We start from the raw sequence: 21,864 nt of genomic DNA, 5'->3' as shown, positions 1-21,864 counted from the left end.
GAGAAGTGTATGGTGTTTCCTGAAACATCTAAAACACAAAGCAACAGAGCCTAGGGCACTGCCACTTATGGTCCTATAGCTTAGGGAAATTAAAATCAAAAAGACACAGCCACCCCAAAGTTTGGGACGCCTCTGTTTACAAGAACCTCGTTTACAGTACAAGTTCAACATCGCAGAAAGTGAAAAATGGATAAAGAAGTTGTGGTATTTACTTACAAAGCAATATCACTCAGCAATGAAATCTGTGTCATCAGGCCCTTAGCAGCACAATGAGTGGATTCACGTATGATGATTCTAACTGAAGTAAGTCACACAGAAAAAGAAACATCATAAGATATCAGTAATACACGGAATGTAAACTTGGCTACACAGGAACTGAATTACAGAACAGAACAGGGTCTCAAATTTAGAAAACCAACTTATGCTTGCTTAAGGGTAAAGGTGAGTTGGGGTGCTGCATAAAACCAGAGATTGAAATGAGCACAGATAAAGTTCCTTAAGCCAAATATGGAATAGACAAGAGCTACTCCTTGCTCAATGAAATGGACTCAACACCGCATATTAAACGCCTAAGAATGTACCTGACTAGTAAGTATCTTAAAACCTATGGATTGCTATGTCTCCGAAAGAGAATCAAGCATGTGTACAGGGGCATAAACGCAGCAGTGATAGGATTGGAGAGGTTCGGTGAGCAAATGAAGACCCTTTGAAGTCATATTGCATGGTACCCATTACACGGGTCTTAACTCTCCAGGTTTAAGGTATTCTTCCTTCAGCTAAAACATGCATGTGGAACCCAAGTATGATCAACCATGTGAACGGGAGACGTGTTCAAATATGTCTCAGTTTTCCTCCCCTGGTACTCGGGTGCAACATTCCAGACGCTTTACTAACACTCTCCCCACTTGGAGAGTCAGCGCCTTTAACCTCCTGTTTGGCCCAGGTTGCAATTTCTGCGGAAGATGAACAGGAATAGCGAGAACCAATGAGAGCCTAGCTGGAGGTGTCTGGACGGGCAAATTTAACTCTCATTTCCCACCAGGAAGAGGAATTAACCAAAGGTTCAGCATGCCGGGCCGGAACCAGATTAGGGCCTGAAGCCATCCTGCGGTGTTGCGGCCAGGTCACAAGAAAGCGAGTTGAAGAAAGGAGCTCAGGGGCACTGTAATTCACAAACCTGCAGAGTTATAAATGACAGCTATCGTCCAAAAATAGACTGAAGTAAGGCTGCCAAGAGGACTTGAAAGCGGGGCAGAATTGCAGGAAACCGATTTCAGGAGGTAGACTGGAATTGCATTGAAAGCATAGGAAAAGAGGCAGAACGTCCACAATGATGCACTTGGCCAAAAAGGGCGTATGCGTTTTTTCCTGAATATATTCAGGAAAAAACGCATACGCCCTTTTTGGCCAACCAAGCAAGCTTGCAAAGGAAATCTGCACTACAATGAAGTCTCACTTCCCCCCGGTCAAAAGGGCCATCTGAAAAAAGTGTAAAATCCAGAAAGGCAGGACAGGCCATGGAGAACTGGGAGCCTTGTTATGCTGATGGGCGGGATGTAAATTGCCAACAGACACTCGGGAGAAGTGTATGGTGTTTCCTGAAACATCTAAAAAACAAAGCAACAGAGCCTAGGGCACTGCCACTTATGGTCCTATAGCTTAGGGAAATTAAAATCAAAAAGACACAGACACCCCAAAGTTTGGAACGGCTCTGTTTACAAGAACCTCGTTTACAGTACAAGTTCAACATCGCAGAAAGTGAAAAATTGATAAAGAAGTTGTGGTATTTACTTACAAAGCAATATCACTCAGCAATGAAATCTGTGTCATCAGGCCCTTAGCAGCACAATGAGTGGATTCAGGTATGATGATTCTAACTGAAGTAAGTCACACAGAAAAAGAAACATCATAAGATATCAGTAATACACGGAATGTAAACTTGGCTACACAGGAACTGAATTACAGAACAGAACAGGGTCTCAAATTTAGAAAACCAACTTATGCTTGCTTAAGGGTAAAGGTGAGTTGGGGTGCTGCATAAAACCAGAGATTGAAATGAGCACAGATAAAGTTCCTTAAGTCAAATATGGAATAGACAAGAGCTACTCCTTGCTCAACGAAATGGACTCAACATCGCATATTAAACGCCTAAGAATGTACCTGACTAGAAAGTATCTTAAAACCTATGGATTGCTATGTCTCCGAAAGAGAATCAAGCATGTGTACAGGGGCATAAACGCAGCAGTGATAGGATTGGAGAGGTTCGGTGAGCAAATGAAGACCCTTTGAAGTTATATTGCATGGTACCCATTACACGGGTCTTAACTCTCCAGGTTTAAGGTATTCTTCCTTTAGCTAAAACATGCATGTGGAAACCAAGTATGATCAACAATGTGAACGGGAGACGTGTTCAAATATGTCTCAGTTTTTCTCCCCTGGTACTCGGGTGCAACATTCCAGACGCTTTACTAACACTCTCCCCACTTGGAGAGTCAGCGCCTTTAACCTCCTGTTTGGCCCAGTTTGCAATTTCTGCGGAAGATGAACAGGAATAGTGAGAACCAATGAGAGGCTAGCTGGAGGTGTCTGGACGGGCAAATTTAACTCTCATTTCCCAACAGGAAGAGGAAATAACCAAAGGCTCAGCGTGCCGTGCCGGAACCAGATTAGGGCCTGAAGCCATCCTGCGGTGTTGCGGCCAGGTCACAAGAAAGCGAGTTGAAGAAAGGAGCTCAGGGGCACTGTAATTCACAAACCTGCAGAGTTATAAATGACAGCTATCGTCCAAAAATAGACTGAAGTAAGGCTGCCAAGAGGACTTGAAAGCGGGGCAGAATTGCAGGAAACCGATTTCAGGAGGTAGACTGGAATTGCATTGAAAGCATAGGAAAAGAGGCAGAACGTCCACAATGATGCACTTGGCCAAAAAGGGCGTATGCGTTTTTTCCTGAATATATTCAGGAAAAAACGCATACGCCCTTTTTGGCCAACCAAGCAAGCTTGCAAAGGAAATCTGCACTACAATGAAGTCTCACTTCCCCCCGGTCAAAAGGGCCATCTGAAAAAAGTGTAAAATCCAGAAAGGCAGGACAGGCCATGGAGAACTGGGAGCCTTGTTATGCTGATGGGCGGGATGTAAATTGCCAACAACCACTCGGGAGAAGTGTATGGTGTTTCCTGAAACATCTGAAAAACAAAGCAACAGAACCTAGGGCACTTCCACTTATGGTCCTATAGCTTAGGGAAATTAAAATCAAAAAGACACAGCCACCCCAAAGTTTGGAACGGCTCTGTTTACAAGAACCTCGTTTACAGTACAAGTTCAACATCGCAGAAAGTGAAAAATGGATAAAGAAGTTGTGGTATTTACTTAAAAAGCAATATCACTCAGCAATGAAATCTGTGTCAACAGGCCCTTAGCAGCACAATGAGTGGATTCAGGTATGATGATTCTAACTGAAGTAAGTCACACAGAAAAAGAAACATCATAAGATATCAGTAATACACGGAATGTAAACTTGGCTACACAGGAACTGAATTACAGAACAGAACAGGGTCTCAAATTTAGAAAACCAACTTATGCTTGCTTAAGGGGAAAGGTGAGTTGGGGTGCTGCATAAAACCAGAGATTGAAATGAGCACAGATAAAGTTCCTTAAGCCAAATATGGAATAGACAAGAGCTACTCCTTGCTCAACGAAATGGACTCAACATCGCATATTAAACGCCTAAGAATGTACCTGACTAGTAAGTATCTTAAAACCTATGGATTGCTATGTCTCCGAAAGAGAATCAAGCATGTGTACAGGGGCATAAACGCAGCAGTGATAGGATTGGAGAGGTTCGGTGAGCAAATGAAGACCCTTTGAAGTCATATTGCATGGTACCCATTACACGGGTCTTAACTCTCCAGGTTTAAGGTATTCTTCCTTCAGCTAAAACATGCATGTGGAACCCAAGTATGATCAACCATGTGAACGGGAGACGTGTTCAAATATGTCTCAGTTTTTCTCCCCTGGTACTCGGGTGCAACATTCCAGACGCTTTACTAACACTCTCCCCACTTGGAGAGTCAGCGCCTTTAACCTCCTGTTTGGCCCAGTTTGCAATTTCTGCAGAAGATGAACAGGAATAGTGAGAACCAATGAGAGACTAGCTGGAGGTGTCTGGACGGGCAAATTTAACTCTCATTTCCCACCAGGAAGAGGAATTAACCAAAGGCTCAGCGTGCCGTGCTGGAACCAGATTAGGGCCTGAAGCCATCCTGCGGTGTTGCGGCCAGCTCACAAGAAAGCGAGTTGAAGAAAGGAGCTCAGGGGCACTGTAATTCACAAACCTGCAGAGTTATAAATGACAGCTATCGTCCAAAAATAGACTGAAGTAAGGCTGCCAAGAGGACTTGAAAGCGGGGCAGAATTGCAGGAAACCGATTTCAGGAGGTAGACTGGAATTGCATTGAAAGCATAGGAAAAGAGGCAGAACGTCCACAATGATGCACTTGGCCAAAAAGGGCGTATGCGTTTTTTCCTGAATATATTCAGGAAAAAACGCATACGCCCTTTTTGGCCAACCAAGCAAGCTTGCAAAGGAAATCTGCACTACAATGAAGTCTCACTTCCCCCCGGTCAAAAGGGCCATCTGAAAAATGTGTAAAATCCAGAAAGGCAGGACAGGCCATGGAGAACTGGGAGCCTTGTTATGCTGATGGGCGGGATGTAAATTGCCAACAACCACTCGGGAGAAGTGTATGGTGTTTCCTGAAACATCTAAAAAACAAAGCAACAGAACCTAGGGCACTTCCACTTATGGTCCTATAGCTTAGGGAAATTAAAATCAAAAAGACACAGCCACCCCAAAGTTTGGGATGGCTCTGTTTACAAGAACCTCGTTTACAGTACAAGTTCAACATCGCAGAAAGTGAAAAATGGATAAAGAAGTTGTGGTATTTACTTACAAAGCAATATCACTCAGCAATGAAATCTGTGTCATCAGGCCCTTATCAGCACAATGCGTGGATTCAGGTATGATGATTCTAAGTGAAATAAGTCACACAGAAAAAGAAACATCATAAGATATCACTAATACACGGAATGTAAACTTGGCTACACAGGAACTGAATTACAGAACAGAACAGGGTCTCACATTTAGAAAACCAACTTATTCTTGCTTAAGGGTAAAGGTGAGTTGGGGTGCTGCATAAAACCAGAGATTGAAATGAGCACAGATAAAGTTCCTTAAGCCAAATATGGAATAGACAAGAGCTACTCCTTGCTCAACGAAATGGACTCAACACCCCATATTAAACGCCTAAGAATGTACCTGACTAGTAAGTATCTTAAAACCTATGGATTGCTATGTCTCCGAAAGAGAATCAAGCATGTGTACAGAGGCATAAACAAAGCAGTGATAGGATTGGAGAGGTTCGGTGAGCAAATGAAGACCCTTTGAAGTCATATTGCATGGTACCCATTCCACGGGTTTCAACTACCCAGGTTTAAGGTATTCTTCCTTCAGCTAAAACATGCATGTGCAACCTAGAGTATGATCAACCATGTGATCGGGAGACGTGTTCAAATATGTCTCAGTTTTCCTCCCCTGGTACTCGGGTGCAACATTCCAGATGCTTTACTAACACTCTCCCCACTTGGAGAGTCAGTCCCTTTAACCTCCTGTTTGGCCCAGTTTGCAATTTCTGTGGAAGATGAACAGGAATAGCGAGAACCAATGAGAGGCTAGCTGGAGGTGTCTGGACGGGCAAATTTAACTCTCATTTCCCACCAGGAGGAGGAATTAACCAAAGGCTCAGCGTGCCGTGCCGGAACCAGATTAGGGCCTGAAGCCATCCTGCGGTGTTGCGGCCAGGTCACAAGAAAGCGAGTTGAAGAAAGGAGCTCAGGGGCACTGTAATTCACAAACCTGCAGAGTTATAAATGACAGCTATCGTCCAAAAATAGACTGAAGTAAGGCTGCCAAGAGGACTTGAAAGCGGGGCAGAATTGCAGGAAACCGATTTCAGGAGGTAGACTGGAATTGCATTGAAAGCATAGGAAAAGAGGCAGAACGTCCACAATGATGCACTTGGCCAAAAAGGGCGTATGCGTTTTTTCCTGAATATATTCAGGAAAAAACGCATACGCCCTTTTTGGCCAACCAAGCAAGCTTGCAAAGGAAATCTGCACTACAATGAAGTCTCACTTCCCCCCGGTCAAAAGGGCCATCTGAAAAAAGTGTAAAATCCAGAAAGGCAGGACAGGCCATGGAGAACTGGGAGCCTTGTTATGCTGATGGGCGGGATGTAAATTGCCAACAGACACTCGGGAGAAGTGTATGGTGTTTCCTGAAACATCTAAAAAACAAAGCAACAGAGCCTAGGGCACTGCCACTTATGGTCCTATAGCTTAGGGAAATTAAAATCAAAAAGACACAGCCACCCCAAAGTTTGGGACGCCTCTGTTTACAAGAACCTCGTTTACAGTACAAGTTCAACATCGCAGAAAGTGAAAAATGGATAAAGAACTTGTGGTACTTACGTACAATGCAGTATCACTCAGCAATGAAATCTATGTCATCAGGCCCGTAGCAGCATAATGAGTGGATTCAGGTACGATGATTCTAACTGAAATAAGTCACACAGAAAAAGAAACATCATAAGATATCACTAATACACGGAATGTAAACTTGGCTACACAGGAACTGCATTCCAAAACAGAACAGGGTCTCAAATTTAGAAAACCAACTTATGCTTGCTTAAGGGGAAAGGTGAGTTGGGGTGCTGCATAAAACCAGAGATTGAAATGAGCACAGATAAAGTTCCTTAAGCCAAATATGGAATAGACAAGAGCTACTCCTTGCTCAACGAAATGGACTCAAAACCCCATATTAAACCCCTAAGAATGTACCTGACTAGTAAGTATCTTAAAACCTATGGATTGCTATGTCTCCAAAAGAGAATCAAGCATGTGTACAGGGGAATAAACGCAGCAGTGATAGGATTGGAGAGGTTCGGTGAGCAAATGAAGACCCTTTGAAGTCATATTGCATGGTACCCATTCCACGGGTCTCAACTCTCCAGGTTTAAGGTATTCTTCCTTCAGCTAAAACATGCATGTGGAACCCAGAGTATGATCAACCATGTGAACGGGAGACGTGTTCAAATATGTCTCAGTTTTCCTCCCCTGGTACTCGGGTGCAACATTCCAGACGCTTTACTAACACTCTCCCGACTTGGAGAGTCAGTCCCTTTAACCTCCTGTTTGTCCCAGTTTGCAATTTCTGCGGAAGATGAACAGGAATAGCGAGAACCAATGAGAGGCTAGCTGGAGGTGTCTGGACGGGCAAATTTAACTCTCATTTCCCACCAGGAAGAGGAATTAACCAAAGGCTCAGCATGCCGGGCCGGAACCAGATTAGGGCCTGAAGCCATCTTGCGGTGTTGCGGCCAGGTAACAAGAAAGCGAGTTGAAGAAAGGAGCTCAGGGGCACTGTAATTCACAAACCTGCAGAGTTATAAATGACAGCTATCGTCCAAAAATAGACTGAAGTAAGGCTGCCAAGAGGACTTGAAAGCGGGGCAGAATTGCAGGAAACCGATTTCAGGAGGTAGACTGGAATTGCATTGAAAGCATAGGAAAAGAGGCAGAACGTCCACAATGATGCACTTGGCCAAAAAGGGCGTATGCGTTTTTTCCTGAATATATTCAGGAAAAAACGCATACGCCCTTTTTGGCCAACCAAGCAAGCTTGCAAAGGAAATCTGCACTACAATGAAGTCTCACTTCCCCCCGGTCAAAAGGGCCATCTGAAAAAAGTGTAAAATCCAGAAAGGCAGGACAGGCCATGGAGAACTGGGAGCCTTGTTATGCTGATGGGCGGGATGTAAATTGCCAACAACCACTAGGGAGAAGTGTATGGTGTTTCCTGAAACATCTAAAAAACAAAGCAACAGAGCCTAGGGCACTGCCACTTATGGTCCTATAGCTTAGGGAAATTAAAATCAAAAAGACACAGCCACCCCAAAGTTTGGGACGCCTCTGTTTACAAGAACCTCGTTTACAGTACAAGTTCAACATCGCAGAAAGTGAAAAATGGATAAAGAAGTTGTGGTATTTACTTACAAAGCAATATCACTCAGCAATGAAATCTGTGTCATCAGGCCCTTAGCAGCACAATGAGTGGATTCAGGTATGATGATTCTAACTTAAAAGAGTCACACAGAAAAAGAAACATCATGAGATATCAGTAATACACGGAATGTAAACTTGGCTACACAGGAAATGAATTACAGAACAGAACAGGGTCTCAAATTTAGAAAACCAACTTATGCTTGCTTAAGGGTAAAGGTGAGTTGGGGTGCTGCATAAAACCAGAGATTGAAATGAGCACAGATAAAGTTCCTTAAGCCAAATATGGAATAGACAAGAGCTACTCCTTGCTCAACGAAATGGACTCAACACCCCATATTAAACGCCTAAGAATGTACCTGACTAGTAAGTATCTTAAAACCTATGGATTGCTATGTCTCCGAAAGAGAATCAAGCATGTGTACAGGGGCATAAACGCAGCAGTGATAGGATTGGAGAGGTTCGGTGAGCAAATGAAGACCCTTTGAAGTCATATTGCATGGTACCCATTCCACGGGTTTCAACTACCCAGGTTTAAGGTATTCTTCCTTCAGCTAATACATGCATGTGGATCCTAGAGTATGATCAACCATGTGAACGGGAGACGTGTTCAAATATGTCTCAGTTTTCCTCCCCTGGTACTCGGGTGCAACATTCCAGACGCTTTACTAACACTCTCCCGACTTGGAGAGTCAGTCCCTTTAACCTCCTGTTTGGCCCAGTTTGCAATTTCTGCGGAAGATGAACAGGAATAGCGAGAACCAATGAGAGGCTAGCTGGAGGTGTCTGGACGGGCAAATTTAACTCTCATTTCCCACCAGGAAGAGGAATTAACCAAAGGTTCAGCATGCCGGGCCGGAACCAGATTAGGGCCTGAAGCCATCCTGTGGTGTTGCGGCCAGGTCACAAGAAAGCGAGTTGAAGAAAGGAGCTCAGGGGCACTGTAATTCACAAACCTGCAGAGTTATAAATGACAGCTATCTTCCAAAAATAGACTGAAGTAAGGCTGCCAAGAGGACTTGAAAGCGGGGCAGAATTGCAGGAAACCGATTTCAGGAGGTAGACTGGAATTGCATTGAAAGCATAGGAAAAGAGGCAGAACGTCCACAATGATGCACTTGGCCAAAAAGGGCGTATGCGTTTTTTCCTGAATATATTCAGGAAAAAACGCATACGCCCTTTTTGGCCAACCAAGCAAGCTTGCAAAGGAAATCTGCACTACAATGAAGTCTCACTTCCCCCCGGTCAAAAGGGCCATCTGAAAAAAGTGTAAAATCCAGAAAGGCAGGACAGGCCATGGAGAACTGGGAGCCTTGTTATGCTGATGGGCGGGATGTAAATTGCCAACAACCACTAGGGAGAAGTGTATGGTGTTTCCTGAAACATCTAAAAAACAAAGCAACAGAGCCTAGGGCACTGCCACTTATGGTCCTATAGCTTAGGGAAATTAAAATCAAAAAGACACAGCCACCCCAAAGTTTGGGACGCCTCTGTTTACAAGAACCTCATTTACAGTACAAGTTCAACATCGCAGAAAGTGAAAAATGGATAAAGAAGTTGTGGTATTTACTTACAAAGCAATATCACTCAGCAATGAAATCTGTGTCATCAGGCCCTTAGAAGCACAATGAGTGGATTCAGGTATGATGATTCTAACTGAAGTAAGTCACACAGAAAAAGAAACATCATAAGATATCAGTAATACACGGAATGTAAACTTGGCTACACAGGAACTGAATTACAGAACAGAACAGGGTCTCAAATTTAGAAAACCAACTTATGCTTGCTTAAGGGTAAAGGTGAGTTGGGGTGCTGCATAAAACCAGAGATTGAAATGAGCACAGATAAAGTTCCTTAAGTCAAATATGGAATAGACAAGAGCTACTCCTTGCTAAACGAAATGGACTCAACACCGCATATTAAACGCCTAAGAATGTACCTGACTAGTAAGTATCTTAAAACCTATGGATTGCTATGTCTCCGAAAGAGAATCAAGCATGTGTACAGGGGCATAAACGCAGCAGTGATAGGATTGGAGAGGTTCGGTGAGCAAATGAAGACCCTTTGAAGTCATATTGCATGGTACCCATTCCACGGGTTTCAACTACCCAGGTTTAAGGTATTCTTCCTTCAGCTAAAACATGCATGTGGAACCTAGAGTATGATCAACCATGTGATCGGGAGACGTGTTCAAATATGTCTCAGTTTTCCTCCCCTGGTACTCGGGTGCAACATTCCAGACGCTTTACTAACACTCTCCCGACTTGGAGAGTCAGTCCCTTTAACCTCCTGTTTGGCCCAGTTTGCAATTTCTGCGGAAGATGAACAGGAATAGCGAGAACCAATGAGAGGCTAGCTGGAGGTGTCTGGACGGGCAAATTTAACTCTCATTTCCCACCAGGAAGAGGAATTAACCAAAGGCTCAGTGTGCCGTGCCGGAACCAGATAAGGGCCTGAAGCCATCCTGCGGTGTTGCGGCCAGCTCAAAAGAAAGCGAGTTGAAGAAAGGAGCTCAGGGGCACTGTAATTCACAAACCTGCAGAGTTATAAATGACAGCTATCGTCCAAAAATAGACTGAAGTAAGGCTGCCAAGAGGACTTGAAAGCGGGGCAGAATTGCAGGAAACCGATTTCAGGAGGTAGACTGGAATTGCATTGAAAGCATAGGAAAAGAGGCAGAACGTCCACAATGATGCACTTGGCCAAAAAGGGCGTATGCGTTTTTTCCTGAATATATTCAGGAAAAAACGCATACGCCCTTTTTGGCCAACCAAGCAAGCTTGCAAAGGAAATCTGCACTACAATGAAGTCTCACTTCCCCCCGGTCAAAAGGGCCATCTGAAAAAAGTGTAAAATCCAGAAAGGCAGGACAGGCCATGGAGAACTGGGAGCCTTGTTATGCTGATGGGCGGGATGTAAATTGCCAACAACCACTCGGGAGAAGTGTATGGTGTTTCCTGAAACATCTAAAACACAAAGCAACAGAGCCTAGGGCACTGCCACTTATGGTCCTATAGCTTAGGGAAATTAAAATCAAAAAGACACAGCCACCCCAAAGTTTGGGACGCCTCTGTTTACAAGAACCTCGTTTACAGTACAAGTTCAACATCGCAGAAAGTGAAAAATGGATAAAGAAGTTGTGGTATTTACTTACAAAGCAATATCACTCAGCAATGAAATCTGTGTCATCAGGCCCTTAGCAGCACAATGAGTGGATTCACGTATGATGATTCTAACTGAAGTAAGTCACACAGAAAAAGAAACATCATAAGATATCAGTAATACACGGAATGTAAACTTGGCTACACAGGAACTGAATTACAGAACAGAACAGGGTCTCAAATTTAGAAAACCAACTTATGCTTGCTTAAGGGTAAAGGTGAGTTGGGGTGCTGCATAAAACCAGAGATTGAAATGAGCACAGATAAAGTTCCTTAAGCCAAATATGGAATAGACAAGAGCTACTCCTTGCTCAATGAAATGGACTCAACACCGCATATTAAACGCCTAAGAATGTACCTGACTAGTAAGTATCTTAAAACCTATGGATTGCTATGTCTCCGAAAGAGAATCAAGCATGTGTACAGGGGCATAAATGCAGCAGTGATAGGATTGGAGAGGTTCGGTGAGCAAATGAAGACCCTTTGAAGTCATATTGCATGGTACCCATTCCACGGGTCTTAACTCTCCAGGTTTAAGGTATTCTTCCTTCAGCTAAAACATGCATGTGGAACCCAAGTATGATCAACCATGTGAACGGGAGACGTGTTCAAATATGTCTCAGTTTTCCTCCCCTGGTACTCGGGTGCAACATTCCAGACGCTTTACTAACACTCTCCCCACTTGGAGAGTCAGCGCCTTTAACCTCCTGTTTGGCCCAGTTTGCAATTTCTGCGGAAGATGAACAGGAATAGCAAGAACCAATGAGAGACTAGCTGGAGGTGTCTGGACAGGCAAATTTAACTCTCATTTCCCACCAGGAAGAGGAAATAACCAAAGGCTCAGCGTGCCATGCCGGAACCAGATTAGGGCCTGAAGCCATCCTGCGGTGTTGCGGCCAGGTCACAAGAAAGCGAGTTGAAGAAAGGAGCTCAGGGGCACTGTAATTCACAAACCTGCAGAGTTATAAATGACAGCTATCGTCCAAAAATAGACTGAAGTAAGGCTGCCAAGAGGACTTGAAAGCGGGGCAGAATTGCAGGAAACCGATTTCAGGAGGTAGACTGGAATTGCATTGAAAGCATAGGAAAAGAGGCAGAACGTCCACAATGATGCACTTGGCCAAAAAGGGCGTATGCGTTTTTTCCTGAATATATTCAGGAAAAAACGCATACGCCCTTTTTGGCCAACCAAGCAAGCTTGCAAAGGAAATCTGCACTACAATGAAGTCTCACTTCCCCCCGGTCAAAAGGGCCATCTGAAAAAAGTGTAAAATCCAGAAAGGCAGGACAGGCCATGGAGAACTGGGAGCCTTGTTATGCTGATGGGCGGGATGTAAATTGCCAACAGACACTCGGGAGAAGTGTATGGTGTTTCCTGAAACATCTAAAAAACAAAGCAACAGAGCCTAGGGCACTTCCACTTATGGTCCTATAGCTTAGGGAAATTAAAATCAAAAAGACACAGCCACCCCAAAGTTTGGGACGCCTCTGTTTACAAGAACCTCGTTTACAGTACAAGTTCAACATCGCAGAAAGTGAAAAATGGATAAAGAAGTTGTGGTATTTACTTACAAAGCAATATCACTCAGCAATGAAATCTATGTCATCAGGCCCTTAGCAGAACAATGAGTGGATTCAGGTATGATGATTCTAACTGAAATAAGTCACACAGAAAAAGAAACATCATAAGATATCACTAATACACGGAATGTAAACTTGGCTACACAGGAACTGAATTACAGAACAGAACAGGGTCTCAAATTTAGAAAACCAACTTATGCTTGCTTAAGGGGAAAGGTGAGTTGGGGTGCTGCATAAAACCAGAGATTGAAATGAGCACAGATAAAGTTCCTTAAGCCAAATATGGAATAGACAAGAGCTACTCCTTGCTCAACAAAATGGACTCAACACCGCATATTAAACGCCTAAGAATGTACCTGACTAGTAAGTATCTTAAAACCTATGGATTGCTATGTCTCCAAAAGAGAATCAAGCGTGTGTACAGGGGCATAAACGCAGCAGTGATAGGATTGGAGAGGTTCGGTGAGCAAATGAAGACCCTTTGAAGTCATATTGCATGGTACCCATTCCACGGGTTTCAACTACCCAGGTTTTAGGTATTCTTCCTTCAGCTAAAACATGCATGTGGAACCCAGAGTATGATCAACCATGTGATCGGGAGACGTGTTCAAATATGTCTCAGTTTTCCTCCCCTGGTACTCGGGTGCAACATTCCAGACGCTTTACTAACACTCTCCCCACTTGGAGAGTCAGCGCCCTTAACCTCCTGTTTGGCACAGTTTGAAATTTCTGCGGAAGATGAACAGGAATAGCGAGAACCAATGAGAGGCTAGCTGGAGGTGTATGGACGGGCAAATTTAACTCTCATTTCCCACCAGGAGGAGGAAATAACCAAAGGCTCAGCGTGCCGTGGCAGAACCAGATTAGGGCCTGAAGCCATCCTGCGGTGTTGCGGCCAGGTCACAAGAAAGCGAGTTGAAGAAAGGAGCTCAGGGGCACTGTAATTCACAAACCTGCAGAGTTATAAATGACAGCTATCGTCCAAAAATAGACTGAAGTAAGGCTGCCAAGAGGACTTGAAAGCGGGGCAGAATTGCAGGAAACCGATTTCAGGAGGTAGACTGAAATTGCATTGAAAGCATAGGAAAAGAGGCAGAACGTCCACAATGATGCACTTGGCCAAAAAGGGCGTATGCGTTTTTTCCTGAATATATTCAGGAAAAAACGCATACGCCCTTTTTGGCCAACCAAGCAAGCTTGCAAAGGAAATCTGCACTACAATGAAGTCTCACTTCCCCCCGGTCAAAAGGGCCATCTGAAAAAAGTGTAAAATCCAGAAAGGCAGGACAGGCCATGGAGAACTGGGAGCATTGTTATGCTGATGGGCGGGATGTAAATTGCCATCAGACACTGGGGAGAAGTGTATGGTGTTTCCTGAAACATCTAAAACACAAAGCAACAGAGCCTAGGGCACTGCCACTTATGGTCCTATAGCTTAGGGAAATTAAAATCAAAAAGACACAGCCACCCCAAAGTTTGGGACGCCTCTGTTTACAAGAACCTCGTTTACAGTACAAGTTCAACATCGCAGAAAGTGAAAAATGGATAAAGAAGTTGTGGTATTTACTTACAAAGCAATATCACTCAGCAATGAAATCTGTGTCATCAGGCCCTTAGCAGCACAATGAGTGGATTCACGTATGATGATTCTAACTGAAGTAAGTCACACAGAAAAAGAAACATCATAAGATATCAGTAATACACGGAATGTAAACTTGGCTACACAGGAACTGAATTACAGAACAGAACAGGGTCTCAAATTTAGAAAACCAACTTATGCTTGCTTAAGGGTAAAGGTGAGTTGGGGTGCTGCATAAAACCAGAGATTGAAATGAGCACAGATAAAGTTCCTTAAGCCAAATATGGAATAGACAAGAGCTACTCCTTGCTCAATGAAATGGACTCAACACCGCATATTAAACGCCTAAGAATGTACCTGACTAGTAAGTATCTTAAAACCTATGGATTGCTATGTCTCCGAAAGAGAATCAAGCATGTGTACAGGGGCATAAATGCAGCAGTGATAGGATTGGAGAGGTTCGGTGAGCAAATGAAGACCCTTTGAAGTCATATTGCATGGTACCCATTCCACGGGTCTTAACTCTCCAGGTTTAAGGTATTCTTCCTTCAGCTAAAACATGCATGTGGAACCCAAGTATGATCAACCATGTGAACGGGAGACGTGTTCAAATATGTCTCAGTTTTCCTCCCCTGGTACTCGGGTGCAACATTCCAGACGCTTTACTAACACTCTCCCCACTTGGAGAGTCAGCGCCTTTAACCTCCTGTTTGGCCCAGTTTGCAATTTCTGCGGAAGATGAACAGGAATAGCAAGAACCAATGAGAGACTAGCTGGAGGTGTCTGGACAGGCAAATTTAACTCTCATTTCCCACCAGGAAGAGGAAATAACCAAAGGCTCAGCGTGCCATGCCGGAACCAGATTAGGGCCTGAAGCCATCCTGCGGTGTTGCGGCCAGGTCACAAGAAAGCGAGTTGAAGAAAGGAGCTCAGGGGCACTGTAATTCACAAACCTGCAGAGTTATAAATGACAGCTATCGTCCAAAAATAGACTGAAGTAAGGCTGCCAAGAGGACTTGAAAGCGGGGCAGAATTGCAGGAAACCGATTTCAGGAGGTAGACTGGAATTGCATTGAAAGCATAGGAAAAGAGGCAGAACGTCCACAATGATGCACTTGGCCAAAAAGGGCGTATGCGTTTTTTCCTGAATATATTCAGGAAAAAACGCATACGCCCTTTTTGGCCAACCAAGCAAGCTTGCAAAGGAAATCTGCACTACAATGAAGTCTCACTTCCCCCCGGTCAAAAGGGCCATCTGAAAAAAGTGTAAAATCCAGAAAGGCAGGACAGGCCATGGAGAACTGGGAGCCTTGTTATGCTGAAGGGCGGGATGTAAATTGCCAACAGACACTCGGGAGAAGTGTATGGTGTTTCCTGAAACATCTAAAAAACAAAGCAACAGAACCTAGGGCACTGCCACTTATGGTCCTATAGCTTAGGGAAATTAAAATCAAAAAGACACAGCCACCCCAAAGTTTGGGACGCCTCTGTTTACAAGAACCTCGTTTACAGTACAAGTTCAACATCGCAGAAAGTGAAAAATGGATAAAGAACTTGTGGTACTTACGTACAATGCAGTATCACTCAGCAATGAAATCTATGTCATCAGGCCCGTAGCAGCATAATGAGTGGATTCAGGTACGATGATTCTAACTGAAATAAGTCACACAGAAAAAGAAACATCATAAGATATCACTAATACACGGAATGTAAACTTGGCTACACAGGAACTGCATTCCAAAACAGAACAGGGTCTCAAATTTAGAAAACCAACTTATGCTTGCTTAAGGGGAAAGGTGAGTTGGGGTGCTGCATAAAACCAGAGATTGAAATGAGCACAGATAAAGTTCCTTAAGCCAAATATGGAATAGACAAGAGCTACTCCTTGCTCAACGAAATGGACTCAAAACCCCATATTAAACCCCTAAGAATGTACCTGACTAGTAAGTATCTTAAAACCTATGGATTGCTATGTCTCCAAAAGAGAATCAAGCATGTGTACAGGGGAATAAACGCAGCAGTGATAGGATTGGAGATGTTCGGTGAGCAAATGAAGACCCTTTGAAGTCATATTGCATGGTACCCATTCCACGGGTCTCAACTCTCCAGGTTTAAGGTATTCTTCCTTCAGCTAAAACATGCATGTGGAACCCAGAGTATGATCAACCATGTGAACGGGAGACGTGTTCAAATATGTCTCAGTTTTCCTCCCCTGGTACTCGGGTGCAACATTCCAGACGCTTTACTAACACTCTCCCGACTTGGAGAGTCAGTCCCTTTAACCTCCTGTTTGGCCCAGTTTGCAATTTCTGCGGAAGATGAACAGGAATAGCGAGAACCAATGAGAGGCTAGCTGGAGGTGTCTGGACGGGCAAATTTAACTCTCATTTCCCACCAGGAGGAGGAATTAACCAAAGGCTCAGCATGCCGGGCCGGAACCAGATTAGGGCCTGAAGCCATCTTGCGGTGTTGCGGCCAGGTCACAAGAAAGCGAGTTGAAGAAAGGAGCTCAGGGGCACTGTAATTCACAAACCTGCAGAGTTATAAATGACAGCTATCGTCCAAAAATAGACTGAAGTAAGGCTGCCAAGAGGACTTGAAAGCGGGGCAGAATTGCAGGAAACCGATTTCAGGAGGTAGACTGGAATTGCATTGAAAGCATAGGAAAAGAGGCAGAACGTCCACAATGATGCACTTGGCCAAAAAGTGCGTATGCGTTTTTTCCTGAATATATTCAGGAAAAAACGCATACGCCCTTTTTGGCCAACCAAGCAAGCTTGCAAAGGAAATCTGCACTACAATGAAGTCTCACTTCCCCCCGGTCAAAAGGGCCATCTGAAAAAAGTGTAAAATCCAGAAAGGCAGGACAGGCCATGGAGAACTGGGAGCCTTGTTATGCTGATGGGCGGGATGTAAATTGCCAACAACCACTCGGGAGAACTGTATGGTGTTTCCTGAAACATCTAAAAAACAAAGCAACAGAACCTAGGGCACTTCCACTTATGGTCCTATAGCTTAGGGAAATTAAAATCAAAAAGACACAGCCACCCCAAAGTTTGGAACGGCTCTGTTTACAAGAACCTCGTTTACAGTACAAGTTCAACATTGTAGAAAGTGAAAAATGGATAAAGAAGTTGTGGTATTTACTTACAAAGCAATATCACTCAGCAATGAAATCTGTGTCATCAGGCCATTAGCAGCACAATGAGTGGATTCAGGTATGATGATTCTAACTGAAATATGTCACACAGAAAAAGAAACATCATAAGATATCACTAATACACGGAATGTAAACTTGGCTACACAGGAACTGAATTACAGAACAGAACAGGGTCTCAAATTTAGAAAACCAACTTATTCTTGCTTAAGGGTAAAGGTGAGTTGGGGTGCTGCATAAAACCAGAGATTGAAATGAGCACAGATAAAGTTTCTTAAGCCAAATATGGAATAGACAAGAGCTACTCCTTGCTCAACGAAATGGACTCAACACCCCATATTAAACGCCTAAGAATGTACCTGACTAGTAAGTATCTTAAAACCTATGGATTGCTATGTCTCCGAAAGAGAATCAAGCATGTGTACAGGGGCATAAACGCAGCAGTGATAGGATTGGAGAGGTTCGGTGAGCAAATGAAGACCCTTTGAAGTCATATTGCATGGTACCCATTCCACGGGTTTCAACTACCCAGGTTTAAGGTATTCTTCCTTCAGCTAAAACATGCATGTGGAACCTAGAGTATGATCAACCATGTGATCGGGAGACGTGTTCAAATATGTCTCAGTTTTCGTACCCTGGTACTCGGGTGCAACATTCCAGACGCTTTACTAACACTCTCCCCACTTGGAGAGTCAGTCCCTTTAACCTCCTGTTTGGCCCAGTTTGCAATTTCTGCGGAAGATGAACAGGAATAGCGAGAACCAATGAGAGGCTAGCTGGAGGTGTCTGGACGGGCAAATTTAACTCTCATTTCCCACCAGGAAGAGGAATTAACCAAAGGCTCAGTGTGCCGGGCCGGAACCAGATTAGGGCCTGAAGCCATCCTGCGGTGTTGCGGCCAGCTCAAAAGAAAGCGAGTTGAAGAAAGGAGCTCAGGGGCACTGTAATTCACAAACCTGCAGAGTTATAAATGACAGCTATCGTCCAAAAATAGACTGAAGTAAGGCTGCCAAGAGGACTTGAAAGCGGGGCAGAATTGCAGGAAACCGATTTCAGGAGGTAGACTGGAATTGCATTGAAAGCATAGGAAAAGAGGCAGAACGTCCACAATGATGCACTTGGCCAAAAAGGGCGTATGCGTTTTTTCCTGAATATATTCAGGAAAAAACGCATACGCCCTTTTTGGCCAACCAAGCAAGCTTGCAAAGGAAATCTGCACTACAATGAAGTCTCACTTCCCCCCGGTCAAAAGGGCCATCTGAAAAAAGTGTAAAATCCAGAAAGGCAGGACAGGCCATGGAGAACTGGGAGCCTTGTTATGCTGATGGGCGGGATATAAATTGCCAACAACCACTCGGGAGAAGTGTATGGTGTTTCCTGATACATCTAAAAAACAAAGCAACAGAGCCTAGGGCACTGCCACTTATGGTCCTATAGCTTAGGGAAATTAAAATCAAAAAGACACAGCCACCCCAAAGTTTGGGACGCCTCTGTTTACAAGAACCTCGTTTACAGTACAAGTTCAACATCGTAGAAAGTGAAAAATGGATAAAGAACTTGTGGTACTTACGTACAATGCAGTATCACTCAGCAATGAAATCTATGTCATCAGGCCCATAGCAGCATAATGAGTGGATTCAGGTACGATGATTCTAACTGAAATAAGTCACACAGAAAAAGAAACATCATAAGATATCACTAATACACGGAATGTAAACTTGGCTACACAGGAACTGCATTCCAAAACAGAACAGGGTCTCAAATTTAGAAAACCAACTTATGCTTGCTTAAGGGTAAAGGTGAGTTGGGGTGCTGCATAAAACCAGAGATTGAAATGAGCACAGATAAAGTTCCTTAAGCCAAATATGGAATAGACAAGAGCTACTCCTTGCTCAACAAAATGGACTCAACACCGCATACTAAACGCCTAAGAATGTACCTGACTAGTAAGTATCTTAAAACCTATGGATTGCTATGTCTCCAAAAGAGAATCAAGCGTGTGTACAGGGGCATAAACGCAGCAGTGATAGGATTGGAGAGGTTCGGTGAGCAAATGAAGACCCTTTGAAGTCATATTGCATGGTACCCATTCCACGGGTTTCAACTACACAGGTTTTAGGTATTCTTCCTTCAGCTAAAACATGCATGTGGAACCCAGAGTATGATCAACCATGTGATCGGGAGACGTGTTCAAATATGTCTCAGTTTTCCTCCCCTGGTACTCGGGTGCAACATTCCAGACGCTTTACTAACACTCTCCCCACTTGGAGAGTCAGCGCCCTTAACCTCCTCTTTGGCACAGTTTGAAATTTCTGCGGAAGATGAACAGGAATAGCGAGAACCAATGAGAGGCTAGCTGGAGGTGTATGGACGGGCAAATTTAACTCTCATTTCCCACCAGGAGGAGGAAATAACCAAAGGCTCAGCGTGCCGTGGCAGAACCAGATTAGGGCCTGAAGCCATCCTGCGGTGTTGCGGCCAGCTCAAAAGAAAGCAAGTTGAAGAAAGGAGCTCAGGGGCACTGTAATTCACAAACCTGCAGAGTTATAAATGACAGCTATCGTCCAAAAACAGACTGAAGTAAGGCTGCCAAGAGGACTTGAAAGCAGGGCAGAATTGCAGGAAACCGATTTCAGGAGGTAGACTGAAATTGCATTGAAAGCATAGGAAAAGAGGCAGAACGTCCACAATGATGCACTTGGCCAAAAAGGGCGTATGCGTTTTTTCCTGAATATATTCAGGAAAAAACGCATACGCCCTTTTTGGCCAACCAAGCAAGCTTGCAAAGGAAATCTGCACTACAATGAAGTCTCACTTCCCCCCGGTCAAAAGGGCCATCTGAAAAAAGTGTAAAATCCAGAAAGGCAGGACAGGCCATGGAGAACTGGGAGCCTTGTTATGCTGATGGGCGGGATGTAAATTGCCAACAGACACTGGGGAGAAGTGTATGGTGTTTCCTGAAACATCTAAAACACAAAGCAACAGAGCCTAGGGCACTGCCACTTATGGTCCTATAGCTTAGGGAAATTAAAATCAAAAAGACACAGCCACCCCAAAGTTTGGGACGCCTCTGTTTACAAGAACCTCGTTTACAGTACAAGTTCAACATCGCAGAAAGTGAAAAATGGATAAAGAAGTTGTGGTATTTACTTACAAAGCAATATCACTCAGCAATGAAATCTGTGTCATCAGGCCCTTAGCAGCACAATGAGTGGATTCACGTATGATGATTCTAACTGAAGTAAGTCACACAGAAAAAGAAACATCATAAGATATCAGTAATACACGGAATGTAAACTTGGCTACACAGGAACTGAATTATAGAACAGAACAGGGTCTCAAATTTAGAAAACCAACTTATGCTTGCTTAAGGGTAAAGGTGAGTTGGGGTGCTGCATAAAACCAGAGATTGAAATGAGCACAGATAAAGTTCCTTAAATCAAATATGGAATAGACAAGAGCTACTCCTTGCTCAATGAAATGGACTCAACACCGCATATTAAACGCCTAAGAATGTACCTGACTAGTAAGTATCTTAAAACCTATGGATTGCTATGTCTCCGAAAGAGAATCAAGCATGTGTACAGGGGTATAAATGCAGCAGTGATAGGATTGGAGATGTTCGGTGAGCAAATGAAGACCCTTTGAAGTCATATTGCATGGTACCCATTCCACGGGTCTTAACTCTCCAGGTTTAAGGTATTCTTCCTTCAGCTAAAACATGCATGTGGAACCCAAGTATGATCAACCATGTGAACGGGAGACGTGTTCAAATATGTCTCAGTTTTCCTCCCCTGGTACTCGGGTGCAACATTCCAGACGCTTTACTAACACTCTCCCCACTTGGAGAGTCAGCGCCTTTAACCTCCTGTTTGGCCCAGTTTGCAATTTCTGCGGAAGATGAACAGGAATAGCAAGAACCAATGAGAGACTAGCTGGAGGTGTCTGGACAGGCAAATTTAACTCTCATTTCCCACCAGGAAGAGGAAATAACCAAAGGCTCAGCGTGCCGGGCCGGAACCAGATTAGGGCCTGAAGCCATCCTGCGGTGTTGCGGCCAGGTCACAAGAAAGCAAGTTGAAGAAAGGAGCTCAGGGGCACTGTAATTCACAAACCTGCAGAGTTATAAATGACAGCTATCGTCCAAAAATAGACTGAAGTAAGGCTGCCAAGAGGACTTGAAAGCGGGGCAGAATTGCAGGAAACCGATTTCAGGAGGTAGACTGGAATTGCATTGAAAGCATAGGAAAAGAGGCAGAACGTCCAC

At 43.9% G+C, this 21,864-nt stretch overlaps 1 long non-coding RNA gene across 7 annotated transcripts in view; it reads right to left on the bottom strand.

Moving 5' to 3' along the window:
* LOC307181236 overlaps positions 1-21,864 on the bottom strand; it is a 1,179,595-nt gene that overhangs the window by 647,910 nt on the left and 509,821 nt on the right. For all 7 annotated transcript variants that reach the window (XR_013826187.1, XR_013826188.1, XR_013826189.1 and 4 more), the window contains exon 5: positions 3,371-3,452. This is a non-coding gene — a long non-coding RNA (uncharacterized lncRNA). The remainder of the gene's footprint in view (positions 1-3,370; positions 3,453-21,864) is intronic.

The sequence above is a fragment of the Stenella coeruleoalba genome, assembly GCF_951394435.1.
Source record: "Stenella coeruleoalba genome assembly, contig: scaffold_98, whole genome shotgun sequence".
Lineage (NCBI taxonomy): Eukaryota > Metazoa > Chordata > Mammalia > Artiodactyla > Delphinidae > Stenella > Stenella coeruleoalba.
Note: the sequence above shows the minus strand (reverse complement) of the source record. Positions and strands in the feature narration are given on the sequence as shown.